Here is an 18,390-nt window from a genome sequence, read left to right as displayed (position 1 = left end):
GTGCAGAAGCAGACTCTTAGCACACACCCAGCTCCTTTCCATGTATAATCATGCACAGTATTTACAAGCGAGTGGGGTTTGAGGTTTCAGTCTGTAATGCAAATACATTCAGCATCACTAAGGCTGGTTGCCCTTGCTGGAGTGTAGGCAGTCACCCAGGATACACATGGTGGTGGTCTGAAAAAGCAGTCTGGACATGGGCTTTTTAAAAAATCTGAAAAGTGGATTCATAATGTGTCAGTCTGTAAAAGTGATTATCACTTGCCAAAAAAAAAGAGCAGTAAGTGTGCTTTCACATTAGCAAAGAAATTTCGTTTTGTGACTAATGTGAAAACATGACTCTGTGTGGAAATAGGAATTACAGGCAGAGATTTATTGCGTTTTGCTCTGGTGATTTCACAGTTGCATTAGTAGGAAAAAGGGGGAGCGATTTTTTGGTGCAGAAGCAGACTCTTAGCACACACCCAGCTGCTTTCCATGTATAATCATGCACAGTATTTACAAGCGAGTGGGGTTTGAGGTTTCAGTCTGTAATGCAAATACATTCAGCATCACTAAGGCTGGTTGCCCTTGCTGGAGTGTAGGCAGTCACCCAGGATACACATGGTGGTGGTCTGAAAAAGCAGTCTGGACATGGGCTTTTTAAAAAATCTGAAAAGTGGATTCATAATGTGTCAGTCTGTAAAAGTGATTATCACTTGCCAAAAAAAAAGAGCAGTAAGTGTGCTTTCAAATTGGCAAAGAAATTTCGTTTTGTGACTAATGTGAAAACATGACTCTGTGTGCAAATAGGAATTACAGGCAGAGATTTATTGCGTTTTGCTCTGGTGATTTCACAGTTGCATTAGTAGGAAAAAGGGGGAGCGATTTTTTGGTGCAGAAGCAGACTCTTAGCACACACCCAGCTCCTTTCCATGTATAATCATGCACAGTATTTACAAGCGAGTGGGGTTTGAGGTTTCAGTCTGTAATGCAAATACATTCAGCATCATTAAGGCTGGTTGCCCTTGCTGGAGTGTAGGCAGTCACCCAGGATACACATGGTGGGGGTCTGAAAAAGCAGTCTGGACATGGGCTTTTTAAAAAATCTGAAAAGTGGATTCATAATGTGTCAGTCTGTAAAAGTGATTATCACTTGCCAAAAAAAAGAGCAGTAAGTGTGCTTTCAAATTGGCAAAGAAATTTCGTTTTGTGACTAATGTGAAAACATGACTCTGTGTGCAAATAGGAATTACAGGCAGAGATTTATTGCGTTTTGCTCTGGTGATTTCACAGTTGCATTAGTAGGAAAAAGGGGGAGCGATTTTTTGGTGCAGAAGCAGACTCTTAGCACACACCCAGCTCCTTTCCATGTATAATCATGCACAGTATTTACAAGCAAGTGGGGTTTGAGGTTTCAGTCTGTAATGCAAATACATTCAGCATCACTAAGGCTGGTTGCCCTTGCTGGAGTGTAGGCAGTCACCCAGGATACACATGGTGGTGGTCTGAAAAAGCAGTCTGGACATGGGCTTTTTAAAAAATCTGAAAAGTGGATTCATAATGTGTCAGTCTGTAAAAGTGATTATCACTTGCCAAAAAAAAGAGCAGTAAGTGTGCTTTCAAATTGGCAAAGAAATTTCGTTTTGTGACTAATGTGAAAACATGACTCTGTGTGCAAATAGGAATTACAGGCAGAGATTTATTGCGTTTTGCTCTGGTGATTTCACATTTGCATTAGTAGGAAAAAGGGGGAGCGATTTTTTGGTGCAGAAGCAGACTCTTAGCACACACCCAGCTCCTTTCCATGTATAATCATGCACAGTATTTACAAGCGAGTGGGGTTTGAGGTTTCAGTCTGTAATGCAAATACATTCAGCATCACTAAGGCTGGTTGCCCTTGCTGGAGTGTAGGCAGTCACCCAGGATACACATGGTGGTGGTCTGAAAAAGCAGTCTGGACAAAAGAAATTTCGTTTTCTGCCTAATATCAAACCATGACTCTTTAATTTTTTTTTAGAAAAATATGTAAATATGTGTACTGTATTATAAAATGTTTTATTAAATATTAATACTTTTTTCTTTTTTTTCAGATTGAGATAAAAAAATTTCGAAAACTAGAACCATTTTTAAAGCAATTAAAATTAAATTTAAATTAATAAATATTTTTTTGAGTGGGTATGGTAAGTCAAAAATTTCATGGTCCCTTTTTTCCACTTCTCTACAATCACATTTTCAATTTTTAATTGTAGTCTCTCAAGGACCTTGTAATGTGATAATTGATTTTTAGTGTTTTAAAAAAAAAAAAAAAAAAAATTACGCGCACCGTAGGCGTACGGTAAAAAAAAAAAAAAAAAAAAGTTTTTAAAAACATATATAAAAAAAAGATGAAAGATAAGGTTGGCTCTCAAAAGAGCCGTTGTGTTCATGCAGGGACAGAGGAAAGAAAGATTGGGAAAATTAGTCTCTGCGACAAGTGTGCTGATCTATTTTGTTGTTCACTAGGGAAACACTGGTCTCCCTATGACAAATTAGATCATGACAAGAGGCGCATCGAATATCAACCCTCAGAAATCGAGGGTTAATTTCCTGAGGGCCAGCAAAAGGAGATGCACCCCCCACAGATGAAGGGCTCACCTGACCTGCAGAAGAAGGACTCGGCACTGCAGATGATGGTCCAGGCTGAGCTGCTGTGGATGTGCTTGGTTGACTTACTGAAGGGTTACCTCCAGTAAGTCGAGCATGTGTCCTTTTGTGTACATCCTTGAGGTGTCTCATCATGGTATGATTCCCAAAGGAATACTTCCTGTCAGGATTACCTCTTGAAAGTACACGCTTACACAGCTTACAAGTTACTAAGGGTGCATTTACCTTTTGCTGGCCTTCAGGAAAAGTAAAATAATCCCATACATAAGAGGTCTTTTGTTTCCTCGCTCTCTGCCTCAAGGTAGTGCTGCTAGTGCTAGCCTCACTCTCAGAAGGGCTCTGCTGTTCTGCCATCGTATCACAAAGACAACCCAGCTCCTTCTCCTAAGGGATCACAAGCAGAAATGAGGGGAATGGGTGTGGTGTAGGAGAGTTCTAGAACTGAAAGTAGTTTCAACCAATCAAAAGTTGTGTTTCATGATCACATGACCTACCGTACGCTTACGGTACGCTTACGGTACGCTTACGGAAAAAGTACGCATGCGCGTAAAAAAGACACGCGCTTGCGCGCATGCGCTTAACAGTCACTCCCCGACACTTCCGCGTAACGTGCGCGTGTAGCGTACACGCGTACACGCCCACGCAGTGTACGCGCAGCTACGCAAATTGCGTAAATATGCGCAAACAGCGTAGATAAATTACGGACGTTGCGTAAACCGTACGCTTACCGTAAGCTTACGGTACGCGTACTAAAAAAAATAAAAAAAAGGAAAAAATGTATTGCAAATAAATTTTACATGTTTATTTTATAAAATATATTAAAAAAACATATTAGAGAATTTTAAAAATTTAACCATAGACAATAAAAAAAGGATAGAAAATTAAACTAAAAATATGTTTAAAAAAATAGAAGAAAAAAAACAAAATTAGCATTTAAAAAACCTTGCAAATTCACTGAAAAAACCATGGGTTTCACACACGTTATAGTTAGGAATTAGCATTTAAAAAACCTTGCCAATTCACTGAAAAAACCATGGGTTTCACACACGTTATAGTTAGGAATTAGCATTTAAAAAACCTTGCCAATTCACAGAAAAAACCATGGGTTTCACACACGTTATAGTTAGGAATTAGCATTTAAAAAACCTTAGAAATTCAATGAAAGAACCAAAGGTTTCACACATGTTATAGTTAGCTGGACATTTCACTCGTAAAAAACCATTGAAATTCCCCCCTTATAGTTAGTTCAGCTAACTATAACTCGCACGCCCGCAAAGCACTGCTGATGACGTCACATATTACATCACTCATGACATGGTCAGTGACATCACTCATGACATCACTGATGACATCTCAAATGACATCACTGATGACATCACTGATGACATCATCCAGTGAATGTGTGTGTTTCTGAAAATTAAATATGTTTTATATATGTATATCTCAAGGTCGATGGAAGAATAAATGGGTATATAAGTGTCTAAATGGATGATTTGTTTAATAAAAATTGATTGTGTAACTGACTGATTAAGTGTATCATAGTGAATACATGGCTTAGTGAGTAATGTTTAAATATGTAAATATCTGTATCAGTCTCTCACTTTGTGTATAAGTGGCTGCATGGGTTGGTGAGTAGCTACATGGGTGTCTATATAGGTTATTAGTTGGTTTTATGAGTATCAGTCTGAGTGTCTGCATGGTTCGGTGGGGGTATTACGTAGTGCATAGGCGCATGAATGAATGACTCACTCTTTGTATGTGTTGAAGACAGCATATGTGCAGGACTCTATGGGTGGATGAGTGAGTGTATGGGTGTGTTAGTGAGTGAATGACTGTCTCAATAGTGTCTTTATGAGTAACTACATATGTTTTAAACTAGTATATGTGACTATTGGTGTATATAAGCGAGTATATGTGAGAGTGAGAGATTGAAAGAGTTCCTGTATGAATAAGTATGTGTTTCTATAAGTGATTGTTTAAAAGACTAAGTATGTGTAAGTTTCCGTAGAAGTAAGTGTGGTGGTGTGTGTATAACTGTATATGCAAATAAATGTATGTTTGTTTCTTTATTAGCATGAGTGACTATGTGTGTGAGTAACTCTATGGATGAGTGGCGTTGTGTAACAGGATGTATAGGTGTATGAGTACATATGATGTGTGAGTACATGTATGAGTGACTGTATAGGACTGTTGGTGAATGAGTGGATGTGTATTTGGATCTTAGAATTACTGTATAGGTTGTTGTAACTGGTATTGGTATGTCCATTGTTTTTAAAATTTTAATTTCTATTTTTGAATGTGTGTATCAAAGGTTATATTAGGATGAGAGGAGGTCTGCCACTCTATCACAAGGATGATGTCATCAGTGATGTCATCAGTGATGTCATTTGAGATGTCATCAGTGATGTCATGAGTGATGTCACTGACCATGTCATGAGTGATGTAATATGTGACGTCATCAGCAGTGCATTGCGGGCGCGCGAGTTATAGTTAGCTGAACTAACTATAACGGGGGAATTTCAATGGTTTTTTACGAGTGAAATGTCCAGCTAACTATAACATGTGTGAAACCTTTGGTTTTTTCATTGAATTTCTAAGGTTTTTTAAATGCTAATTCCTAACTATAACGTGTGTGAAACCCATGGTTTTTTTCTGTGAATATATATATATATATATATATATATATATATATATATATATATATATACGTATGTATGTATGTGTGTGTATAATATATACGTATGTATGTATGTGTGTGTATAATATATACAAACACATACACAAAAACACATACATTTACAAGCCTATTGTGTGAGTGTGCATATATGTGCACATATTTACAAGCCTATGCAAAAAACAGGACAGGCCAGATATAGAAGTAAGAATCAAGGCTTTAGTGCTACTTTTATGTCTGGCCTACTCCGGTTTTTGCTCCTCAAAATCTGGTCAGCCTACACTTTCTTCATTTTGAAGATTTTTAATCCCATGAGGAGTAATAGAGGAAGAATCTCTATGCCAATGCACTGCCCATGTCACTGAGACGCCATACATAATATCACACAAGTGATCCCTTATAAAAATGAGCTCACTTCCACTGTCTAGAATTCGTGCCAAGAAAATATCGGAAATTAGGCATAGGCGAATAAAGAATTACCCAAGCACATATCTTTTAATTATTTAGGAAATATTTTACCCTTCCACGTAACATTTACATTGTTATTCACCCTTATACTGACTTGGGATGTGGACTCTTTAACATCAATTTTGTTTCAGTACGCTTGAAGGGGTACTTTTTTTTTAACTTTTCATATTTTTACATCTTTTAGAAACATGCAAATCAACAGTCCTCTCTTTTTATTGGTCTCCCAACTACACTGTGCTTCGTAATGTTTCGTTTTTTAATAAATTGAAGATTCTTCGCAGATACCTATAGCCCAGAGCGCCAATAATCTGTTTTGAAAGGCGTGCAGCCTCTTTAGAGCAGAGATAAGCGCCTCCTGGCAATTGACAAAGCCTTTATATCTGTCTTTTCTTTTAACAAAAACAACAATCACCCTGCCCCCTGCCCCGCCTCGTCGCTCTCTGTAACCTTGCTCAAATGAGACAGAGCTGAACCATCCCTGAAAGTCAATAGAACTAATAGAGCTGAGGAGCAGCGCGCGATGATAGGGGTCAGAGGTTAAGAAGCAAGACTTGTCGATTGCCCTGTTCATTCGATTGTGCCAAGGACTCTTAATCCCTTGATAGGCCATTGACCCGCCTCGGTCGGCCATCATCTCACTCTTCTCTGTTATGGAAGGGCGAGAGGGGGAGGGTCTGGGGGCGCGGCCAGCAGCTGGCCCTTTATGGGACAGAATGTCATTTGTATGAGTTGTCGGCCGCGTGTTCGTTAATAGCAGAGCATTCCGGGCTGAATGAGATTGCAACGCTTTCTAATTCATTAAAAAAAAAAAAAAAAAAAAAAACAGTTTCTTCCATGGGCTCGCTTTCATGTGTGCCCTCGTAAAGAATGGGTCTGTCTGACCGTTTGCTTGTTCCATACACCCCTCACACGGTATGGACAGACTAACCGTCTCATGGAGGGAGGAAAGGTAAGTACTGAAACGAGGAAGGGATAATCGAAGCTCAGTGCTCATGGCCTCACCCTTGATGTGACAGGCACAATTGTCATACATACATTTAACTAGGAAATGATGTATAACGTTGCCCGTAACACTATGAAAGAGATGACTGTGAATATAGTGATATTTATTGGTTTGAGTATATGTTCTTATTCAATACCATGTATTTTTGGGTGTTTTCAATCTTTGGTACATATTTCTATATCTATGTTGTGAGGTCATGAGGATTGTGTTTGGTGTGCAAGTTATGAATTGCTTTCCTAACCATTATTTGTGAATTTCAGTGTGTTTTTTTGTTTAAATTTCTAACTATATCTGCACTCTGTGTTTTTAGAGAAATTTCTCAGTTGTTATTAAACACATGTTAAGGTGTTGTAAGAAGCTCAACAAACCTCACTTTTTTCAGTGATTGTTTTTTTGCCCTCATATATCAAATACAACAGTCCCCTAGGCCTCAACCCTTTATGAGGACCGGTGTTGGCCACATAGCATGGCATCCAGCCAGGCATCCTCACCCAACCTTTGGTGGGCAGCCTCCAGCCAGGTGCTGCTACCAACCCACCACCGACAGCCAACTTCACATGCACACAACAGAAGCAACAGGGTTGGCCGCAAGGCCTTGTTAATGGCCAGACCCTTCTTTCTTTTATTTTTTTGGGGGATTCTCTCCATGGTCCCAGGGCAAGCTTTGGGGCCTGGTACTGCAGACCCATTCAAGCTTCACTGATGGTGCCTGGAGCTCATCACAGTTTCTGGTGCCATGGTTCCAACACTGGTCAGTGAAGTTGGCATGGGTGCACAGCACTAGACCGCAGAGCTTAATCCGAAACCATAGTTTCAGTTTTGGAATTTGGAACCAAGGGGCTCGCAGCTTTAGTAACAATGTTTTAACAAATGGTAAACAAAGCCTAAAGATTGAAATTCCAATCAGTGCCCATCATTGGCTGCCCTTTGCAGAAAACAGCTTTTTTAAGTAAATCCAGATTACTTCAAATTTGATGTCAAGCTTCTCTGTTAGAAAAGAACACGTTATTTACCTTTGGTAATGCTCATTCTGGCAGATACTATATCTAAATACAGAGTACTTACCTTTAGACTAAATTCCAAAGAAGCACCTTACAAAGGTGGAGTGTATGTGTAATGGACTCAGAATAAAATGTCCAGCAGGAACAAACAGGGAAAATATCCTTCCCATTGGACCTGCCTGTCATGGCAATAGTGCTTCATGAGCGTTTGTATCAAGAACAGGGACCCTGCATGACAGTGCAATTGCAGCAGCTTTATCCCTGGTGGGAAAGATCTCAGAACGAACATCTAGTAGCTGCTTTTTAGCAAATTTTAATGAAGAGGACTGTTCATCATTACAGAGCCCTCTTCTGCTTTCCCTTTCTTCGCCCTAGCTAACTAAACAAAAAGTCGATTGTCCACCCAATGGTCCTTGGTACAATCAATGTAAAAGCTTAACGTTTTTGGAGTCGAACCAATGGAGTGTCTCCTCCTCTTTTGAGGGGTAAGATGTGACAAAGGATAGAGGGAGGGTGATGTCCAACGTGGAAATGAGTCATGATGTCAGCAAGTAGGCCGTCTGAGTCCTCAGCACCAGCTTGTCCATAAAAAAAGGTAGGGTAGGATGGGTATAACGATTTAGGCTGGAGTTCACCAATTGACAAGCTGTAGTGTTCCCGATGAGGAAGACAGTCTTTAAGTTCAGATGACGCAACAAGCGGCTGTGCATCAGCTTAAAGGGAGCACTCATGAGAAAAGTCATGACAAAGTTAAGGTTCCACTTTGCATCACAGATGGTTTGGGAAGAAAAGTGTCAAACCTTTAATAAACCACATCACAACAGGCTCACCAGAGGGAGCCGGAAGAGTGCCATATATCTGCGCTATGGCCTCCTTAAAGGCTTTGATCTGTATCGGAGTCACTGATGGCCTGAGAAATTAAACAAATTGGTTCCACAATTGGAGATTCAGAGGGAGACCGATTGACATTGTGATACCCATATGCTTTCCCTTTAGATTGAGAGTGATGGGAATGGGGTCAAGTTGCACTTCTCTTTATTGCATTTATATTTGGACTTCAACTTACCAGAGGAATTAGAACACAAAGTTATCCTTTTGCGGTAATGGAAGCAGGTCAATCTCCCCACTTGGAGCATGATCGAGACTTACAAGAGACCCGTGACTTCATCTTTGGTTTGTGGACATACACATTTGCTTCTTGGTACCCTTTGGGCACATGAGGGTGCATTTGTCCCATAACTTTGAGCCGTGCCCGAAGCCCAAGCACAAAAACATACCCCGTGCGCATGTTTCACCGACATTTGTTTCCAACTGTCTTGGCATGGTTTGAAGTCTGTATGTCTAAGAGGGGAATTTGTTCCCTAGCACACTGGATTTTGTTAGAAGATGTCCCAGATGTAGCAGAAGAAGACATGTAAGTCATAACAAGATCTCTTCAAGGAATAACTTTTGATGCAACACTTTCTCATCTCGGTCCTAGGGAAAAAAGAGCAACATATGCTATAGATGTGCTACAGTCAAAAACGTCAGTGGTGTGGTAATGCGCATTCTTATCATCGAGACCGACTCCTTTTCGGATTGCAGATCGATATACATGATCAGTTAGTACTGGCTTACTGGTTTCTGAGATTTCTCTGCACCTGTTTGACTTTGTTTTCTTCCTTAAAGTGCATGCAGCACCACTCAATCAATCAATCCTTGTTAAGCACATGGTGACCCAAATAGTGTTTTCCAGCATTGGAAGTGAAGATAAGGACAACAAGAATCTTAAAAAGGCCATGTTTTCAGCATTGAACTTCGATATGTTTATGCATGTTTGTATATGGTATTTTTCTAAAGTGCAAACCTAGTCAATAGGCAGCACTGTATAGGGAGAAAGACAAGCAGAAACTCAACAGGTGATAGGAAAGGTAGCTGGGATTTGGACAGTTACTGCATTGTGGCATAGTGTTCTTTAAAGAGGTGAGTCTTCCAGTCTTTTCTACATTGGAGCAACAATCAATAGGAGCCAATGGAATTCAATCATGTGAGCAATTGGATTATTATTTGGGGTAGGTGACTATCTGCTTTAAGAAATAATCAGAACCCTTGTCAGGGTGAACCCCCAGGGCACTAAATTAATCTGAGCTCAAGCCCTTGGTAGCTAGGACACAGAGCAGACAGGCTTAACTTAGAGCAATGTGTAAAGTATTTAAGCTGTACCAAAACAGTAATAAAGTCAAAATGTAAAGCAATGAAAATTCCAAACCAAACTAGAAAAGCAGAGTAAAATTTAATGAACAACATGAAATACAAATGACCTCAAAATGGCAAAAATCCAGTTAGGGGAACCAGAGAATGATTTATTAAATTATAAGTAGAAATAGTGCCAAAAAGCACAAAGCACCAATGATAGTCAAGAGTCACATAGGACCAGGACCTAGGAACACTTTGAGGCTGACCGCGATGAAATGTGGGTCAGACACATCAACCAGGTTCATCATGGTCAAAGGTTTTCTTGTGACATAGTCTTTTGAGTTACAATCCACCACAGGAATACACATTTTAGGAACTCAGGGGAGGCACTTAGTAATCTACAGGGTGTCAAGCAGAGGTCAACAGCATGGTCCAGTCCAGGCCCAGTTATCACTGGGGAGCTGGTTGTTATCTCCTTGTAGCCACACAGAAGGTCAGCTAACTTACCCTTGAAGACTACTTTGTACACGAGTGAGCAGGTCCAGGCCTTCATAGCTCCTCTCAGATCACAGGCTGCAGGTCCAGTTTTCTTCTGATCTTTTGCAGGTCAGAAAAGTTCCAGAAGACAGCCCTACCAACTTTAGGAATTTTCAAGATGGTGAAAGTCTTCAGACACACTTGGGCTTGGGCTATGAGGGCTAGGGACGTGTGTAGGGAGTGTACTATGGTAATCCTGGTACCTTCCCACAGTTTTGTAGCCACAACAAATCCAGGGACAGAAGTCTGGTAGGACAGAAGTAGGGTCTTCAAAGCAACCAGAAAGTAGATACACAAAAATTGTCTTGGCATCCAGTTCTCTCCCTTTCATGTGCACCCCAAGTGTTATATGTGAACCCATCAGACTTGTCAAGCAGGATTTGATACTCAAGCAGGATTAGATACTGTAATGTCAAAAGGAATGGCCGCAGTACCCAACCTGCATATTCATTGGCGTTCAGAGGAGTCATCTCTGCCCATTCAAGTCAACCTATTGCTTGCTCCTGGGAGACATTTCACACCTGTTCAAAGCTAATCACTTGCTGGGGGAAGCTAGAGAGTCAATGCAAATTAGCCCCCCAGGGAACTTCAGGAAGGGAAAAGGACACTTTCAAAAGTTACTTTTACTTAATAGGTATTAAAATATGCCCTTGCAATTTAATTGTATTTTTCATACCTATTTAAATAGTTGTTTCATTATTTTTCTAACTGGTCCAGTTCCTGAGGATCAGTATTTTAATCTGTACTGTTTTCTACACTGGAGAGCTAAGCCTGGCACAATGAAAATAGCTTTTGGGTGCTAGTCACTGTAAAGACTTGCTAACATGTAAAATCTACCTGTCCTACTTTTAAACAACATTCGCCATGCTTTCTCGGCTCCAAGGTACACCAAGGAGCGGCCAATTAATATTTAAAAGAAAGCTTTTTACCTGTCAAAAGGTGTTCACCTAGACAGATCACAGTGCATGTTTTGCACTGTTACAGTCAGGCTACAATGGCAGCCCTGAAGTCTTGTTTACACTATTTGGATGGCACAATAGGTGCTGCAGTCCATTAGTGGTACTTAACTTCCAGAGCCTGGGTACGTTTTACCATAAACTTGGAACTTATAGACAAGCTAAATATCCCAATTAGAAGTATGCCAAGTCGACCATTTTAAAAGGAGGAGCACAGGCTGTTTTACTACTCACTCTATCTGGTAAAGTGCACAGAGTTCTAAAGCCAGCATGAATACATGGCGCAAATCTGGGAGTACATCACCCAAAAAAATGTCATTTCCTACACATCAGGATGTGGGTGTTGTGATCATATTTCTTCAGATCCTGGATAAGAATTGCTATGGCATGTAGGATGCCCTGAAAGGGTGCCAGTTTGGAGTATGGGCATCCTCACTTCTCTGTATTGTGTAGTGCATTACACAATCCAGAGGAGTGAGGGCGCCGCCAACTGGTACTCAAGAGGTGACAGTTTGCTCCTCTAGAACAACACTATACAGCGATATTAACGCATTAAGACGCACACTATAAGGTTTGATTCTGATTGGAATATAAAGTCCTGAGGAAGTCGAGGGGGATTGTACCCAAAGACGAAACACGTGTTTGAAGAGAATTGATTAAAGACAAGTTTGATACACTGAAGACTAATGTACATTCTTGGTGCACACTTGCAAGATATCCATAAGCAATCCCAGATAGCCAAAGCCACACTTCAGGCTCCAATTGGCAATAATCATTTCTTTTTCCAACTGTTTTTATACTCAAGCACAAAGACCAGGAAATGTGGGAAATAGTTGCTTTTTTAAAGGGTGACTGAAAAGGAAAGGTTTCGAATTCAAAGCATTTTAAAACTTTAAATATTACATTCACACTTTCGTTCTTGTGTCAATGGGGACAAAGCATGTAAGGACTTTGATAAGACTATGTCTGTGAGAGCAGTTTGTGGGATCTGTACATATTGAACACTACTCTTAAATATATGTTTTCTTTATCTTTACCATTTTATAGTGCTTGGGAGGTTTGTGAAGGCACCCTGATGCCCAAAATTAAAAACAGACGCCCTTTGTAAAGTAGAAATGTGATCAAGAGCCTGTGCCTTGTGCATTTGAGTCTGTTTAACACACTTGTTTTAATTGTTCTAATGCTATGGATTAAACTAAGCAATAAACTTTACACTGATGATACCCATGAGTATAGGAGATTGAGAGCCAGCAGCAGCAACATCTCGGTGGCAGGCTTGCAGTTCCTAGTTTCCCACCTTGCCATCACCAGGTTTATGGTAGATAATTTAATATGTAGGTTTGAATCTGTCCTTTCTTTAGGTGTCAATGATTTGTTTAGGAGATTATTTTTTTTCCAGGCTGCTCTCAATTTTTGTGTAGCGATGCCCCTCACAGCAGGGTGGTCTCTGAGAAGGAGCACCCACAACAGAGGCACAGAGAGGTGTTGGCTTTATGCACTTGGCTGTCATCAGTCCAACTGAAAGTGTAATCAAGGAAGACAACAGGCTAGCGCTCGCACAAAGGGTCTCCTTCTCCATGCACAATAGAATCTACAGACCCTCCTTTCGCCCCTACAACCTACTGAACAGCAGTGCTTCTGGAAGTCTAATCTTCATTGAATGTTTCAAGGAAGCCCTGGCACATCCTCTTTGCCCCAAATATCAAATGTCACTTCTAAGCCACTCTCCAGGCACAGGCTTTGTGCAGAGACGATCCTCACTGCAGGATAGTCTCTGGCCTGGATCACCCACAGCAGAGTCACTATCCTCATTACCCCAGTGTCTGGATCTCCACCCTCCAGCCACATGAATGTAGGCAATACACTTCCACTGTCTGCGGAGGTTGCTCTCACCCTCCATCTGGCACCATATCAAACCAGAAGCATCTAAAATAGATCCCACCTTGCTTTGTAAAGAATGTGAGCCAAGCTTGAGATTGAACATTGGATGATATTCACTGAAGAATTTGTACATTCTCCATTTCAATGTTTTCATTATTTCTCCATACATTTTGTCTCATTGCTATGATCTTGAGATAATTGCTTTCTTTGAGTGCAGCCTAAAGCTCTTGCTATTTCCCTATGTATGTGCCTAGCCATTACATTTCACCTCCAGCCCCTAAGTTTATCAGCTGAACTTGCTGAAGCAGTGGTATAGCTGTAGCCTAGCAGGCTGCCTGATTCTAGTGCCCATCAAAAATACCCAATATAGCAGGATTTTCACAAGAAATTTATCTTTAGTGTGAGAGTTTTGAATCCTCAAATTGCACGCTATCTCAAAAAAAGTCTTCTAAATTGCTAACATCCAGTATGAAAGCCGGCCTTCTTCTTCACTTCCATCCTCTGCATTACTCCTCTTGTTTAGCCCAATCTACTCTAAGTCACATGTGTATTTGCCTTCATCTCTAAAATTGTATTTCTGCACTTTTCCAGCATCTCATTTACAAGATCATAATCTCTCCCACTTTGAAAGTCATACCCCTGCAATGTACCAATACTTAGACTCCTCTAATGCATCTATTAATCCAACCAACCATCTGAAAGAGCGCACATATTCACAACCGATGATCACACCCAATGAATTAATTGAATCTACCACAAAGAAGCTGTACAAGACTAATCCCAATAGCCAACAATGACAAATAACAATGGACTAACCAATAAGCTTGGGTTCTGGGGCATCATGCTTCCTGGTGTAAATCTCTTCAATGCCACCTCACGGGTAAAACACTTGAAATATAGACAAATACAATACAATACAATAAAATGTGTTTTACCTGGATAGCACTTTAGTCTCACTGGCTCAGACAGTGTTAACCCTTTTTTAAGTTCCCTTATAATTTTAGTAAATTAAATTTTCTGTTTGCATTTAAATTACTAATGCACTCTTTATTGCACTGTTAGCGTTTGTTTCCATTAAAAATACCATCGCCGACTTATGCCAATTGATTTGTTTAAGCAAGAAAGAAACTGCAGTGTTCGCTGAAACAGTCTAAGGAAGAAGTGTTTTTGGTTGATAAAGAGCTGTGGTTGATCTTGTTTATCTAGATGCAATGTTTTCTTTAGCCTACATGACTCAACAAAATTTCCACTTTCTATGCCACTTGCATTAAGAAAACCCAGGGATTCTGGAAGTAAAGAACCTTCGTCTGCACCCCGCCGCAGCATAGAACCCGGAATCCAGGCCGGTCCCAGCGCAAGAGTCCAGTGCTCGCAGCAGCCTTCTGAGCACTACATCAGCACTATAGAGCATTGACATCAACTGCCCAAGGCCAGTCTCTCCGCTTGGTGGCAGAGCTGCAATGCACCACTGAGCCCAAGATGAGGGGCATAGCTTGGTCAATAAGAATAGGGGTGGGGTATGAGCTTTATATTTCCCAACAATCATTGTGGTTAAAATAATTATATGAGGGGCAGGAGGGAGGCTTAGGAAGCAATAGGTAGGGAGAAAAGTGCGTATTGTGACGGGATACTTAAAACTCAATATTTTGTAAAAGAATCCGTTTTTAAGACCTTTAAAACAGAAACAAGTAGTCAAAGCCGGCATGACTTGTGGGTGGTGGAGCAGGGGGTCGCACGGGAAGGTAATTTTAAATGAAAACTTACCTTCGCCAGCCCAGTCCGGTCCAGCCTCGTGTTGTCTCTGCTCCAAGTCCTCGCAGGAAGCAGGCAGCCCCCCCTCCCCTCCCCTAAGCCAATCACAATGCTGCAATGGCAGCGTTGTGATTGGCTGGAAAGCCGTCCACACATGTGTCTAAGGGGAGGCCATTTTCTCCATCTAGGCTGCATGTGGCCTACATGGAGAATAGAGACAGTGTGAATGACTGGTTTGGTTAACCCTGGCGCCAACCAAACAGCACCCACAACAGTGGGCAAGCCACTCCTCCCCTGGAGCGGGACCGAACCACCCAAACCCGTCTGCTTTGTCGCAGTGCGAGAAGTAGAAACATAAAATGGTATTTATAATACGATTTTATGTTTCTGCTTCTCGCAGTGCGAGAAAGCAGTGGGGCGACACTCCTCCGCCCACATGGAAGAGCCGCCTCTGGAAACAAGTGTTTTTTTCTGCATCTGTATGTAAAAATCCCAAGTGACATCAGACAAACACCTCACCATACCCACCCAAAAACATCTGTATCCAACTATTTACTACAGAACACATTAGGGGGGTATAACACCCCAAACAACCCCCTGAAGCTATGCCCCTGATGAGTAAATGAAACCTCAGGCTTGCCGAAATGCTGAGCTCTGATGAAGAAAACAGCATGTGGGCAGCAAGGCTGGCGAGAGTGTGATCAGCACTAATGTGGCACAGGTCAGTCTGAATGCCACATGCATTCATTCCCACTTGCTGCACCACTTCACAAGAACACTGAGGGCCCAATTAAGACTTTTGGCGGTGCTGGGGCAGAAAGCTCCCCACCACCGTGCCCCACACCCTCAACACTAGCTGCCGCCTACCCCCCTGCCAGATTACAAGTATTTTGGTGGTCTGGAGGGCGGGCGTCATGGTGGTTCCTGTGACAGTGCCTCTTTTAAAGGTGGCGATGCCTTTGAAAAAGGCACTACAGTGGGAACGCCACACAGGTTCCTGCACAAAATGGACAGTAAAGTCTATGCCATGCAGGAACTGGGGCTCATGCACACAGGGCATGCATCCCCAGGCTGAGAGGGCACAGCGGGCCTTGTAGGGCCCCCTTTGTTTCAGCACCGCCAGTCTTTTCATGGAGAAAAGACCTCCATGAAAACGTTGGTGGTCCTGAAACTTGTACTATGCAAGGAGGTGAAGCAGTGGCACCACCTGCATCTTGTAATGGCACTGACCACTGTGCCACCACCAGGGAATGGCGGTTTCCTGGCAGAGCCAACGGTCCAATTACAGTCTGACCGCCCAACTCTTAATAGGGCGGTCAGACAGTTCATGCAGCGGTGGCTGAAGCACCAACGCCATTCCACCATGAGTCTGGCAGTCCTCAGACCCCCAGACTCGTAATTAGGCCCTAAGTGCCCTGCCACTCTGACCGTAACACTTGTAATAACTAGCATATTGGTCAGGAAATATTTTGTGTGGACTAAGTTCATCGCGTGTTATGAATGTTGTTCAGTGCTTTTACAGTTTCTTGACTGATCTGTAGGGGTTGATAGAATGTTTAATTCTGCCCATGGAATTGCCGTAATTTTACGAGTCCACGTTACTCTTGTAATGCCAAGTTCTGGGCAAATTCCGCCAATGGCTGCGTGGTTCAATTTGTTCTGTGAAGCTCCAAAAATGCTAACGCTAGTGAGATTTGACTTCTCAGGTGCCATTTTCTAATGGGGGCGGTAATGGATAGTCACAAACGGCTGCAGTCCGAGGGCTACTTCTTGAGTAGATTTGCTGCAGCTCGAGTAGATTTTGAACTGGAATGGCAGCAAAGTCAACTCAAATGGCCATGCACTTTTGCGCACCGCATGGCGCTGTTTTCACAGATTTTTCAGGGCTGCTCACGCTACTAGCACTAAATTGCAACGTAAGTAGGTGACACACATATTTTCCACTGGTTGGCGAAACTCCATGGAATCTCACAGAGGTTTTATATAACTGTCAACATTAACCATGTTGATTCTAGCGCTTTTGTAAACCACTGTGCTCACTTGATTCAGACATTATTACGCATGCTGACTGCATGTTTAAAATGGTGCCATCTGGAAATTTAGCAGCTATGAGACGAGAGTGAAGGCTTAATTCTGTAGTTTTTATTAATTTTAGGAACCTCTTTTGACCATTAGGATTTACACAAGCTTAAAAACCTCTTGGATGAAACAAACGATAAACTGTGTGGTTGGGAGTAAAGAGTGCATAGAGGTACAGTGTTGACACTGACATGCTGCTAAATCTGCTCCATTCCAAATCTGTGCTGTGATCAAGCAATGTCTTGCAACCTACTGAAGTACTGCAGTTTGATTAATTGTTATTTATCATGATTTCAAAGGGGCAGTTTTAGCATTTAATGAAGGGGATGAAACATTAAGATACAGAGTACACGGGGGCGTGGTCTCGGCGCCGATCAAGATGGCCGCCTGAGACGGGAGCTCCGCCGCAACGGGACGGCTTTTTCTTCGCCGCTCCTGGCCTGGGTCATTAAACTTCCCTAATTGGATTAGTTCCGTCAATCGGAACACAGCGCGACGCCGGTGAGAGCTTTTGCGGCATGAATTGAGCCGTTTTTGGTCCTTTTCTCGTCGAGGATACATTCTCCTCACGAAGCTTTTTTTCTTTAACATGGAGTGATACGCTGGTGCCATCTGCTGGCCTCTTCATGCAACTGCGCCCTTTGTGGAGAATTTTTTCCTTCATTAAGCCTTCTGCTTTAAGTTAATATGCCCACAATTAGCCTCTGTGATGTTCCTGGCTTCGGGTGGCATGCTCATTGGCTTCTTCCATCCTTTTACCTGTGAGACTGAAGGTTTTTTTTTTATATATATAACATTTCAATTGTCATGGTGCTTGGCATGTATTTATTTTGACAACTTCATCCAAATGTCAGTTTTTTGATGGCGCTGTTTTCCACCACTTTCAGTTTTTTAAATGCCTGAAATATATCCTTCACTGGCGAGATACATATTGGGAGCTGTTTTTTTTTTTCTGTCAAGTCATCGTTGTCTACCTAGATACCACCCTTGAGGTTTCACTAGTCACGGTATTGCCTTGGTTGGACCTCCATCTCTTCACGTCAAGCGGTTTGCGCATAGTTCATTTCTCTGGAAGAGAGTCTATGGGCAAACTGCGCAAACCCAAATTTATTTTTGTTCCGTCGAGGGGCACCTCTGTTACGATTCCACCAGCCTCTTCTCTACAATCTACTCCCTCTTCACCTGCAAGGTCACATGGCTGGGGCTGCTCCTCATCGTCTCCCCTCTACACAGTCGTCT

The sequence above is a fragment of the Triturus cristatus genome, chromosome 8, assembly GCF_964204655.1.
Source record: "Triturus cristatus chromosome 8, aTriCri1.1, whole genome shotgun sequence".
NCBI lineage: Eukaryota > Metazoa > Chordata > Amphibia > Caudata > Salamandridae > Triturus > Triturus cristatus.
The sequence above is the reverse complement of the archived record's forward strand: the minus strand, read 5'-3'. Positions refer to the sequence as shown.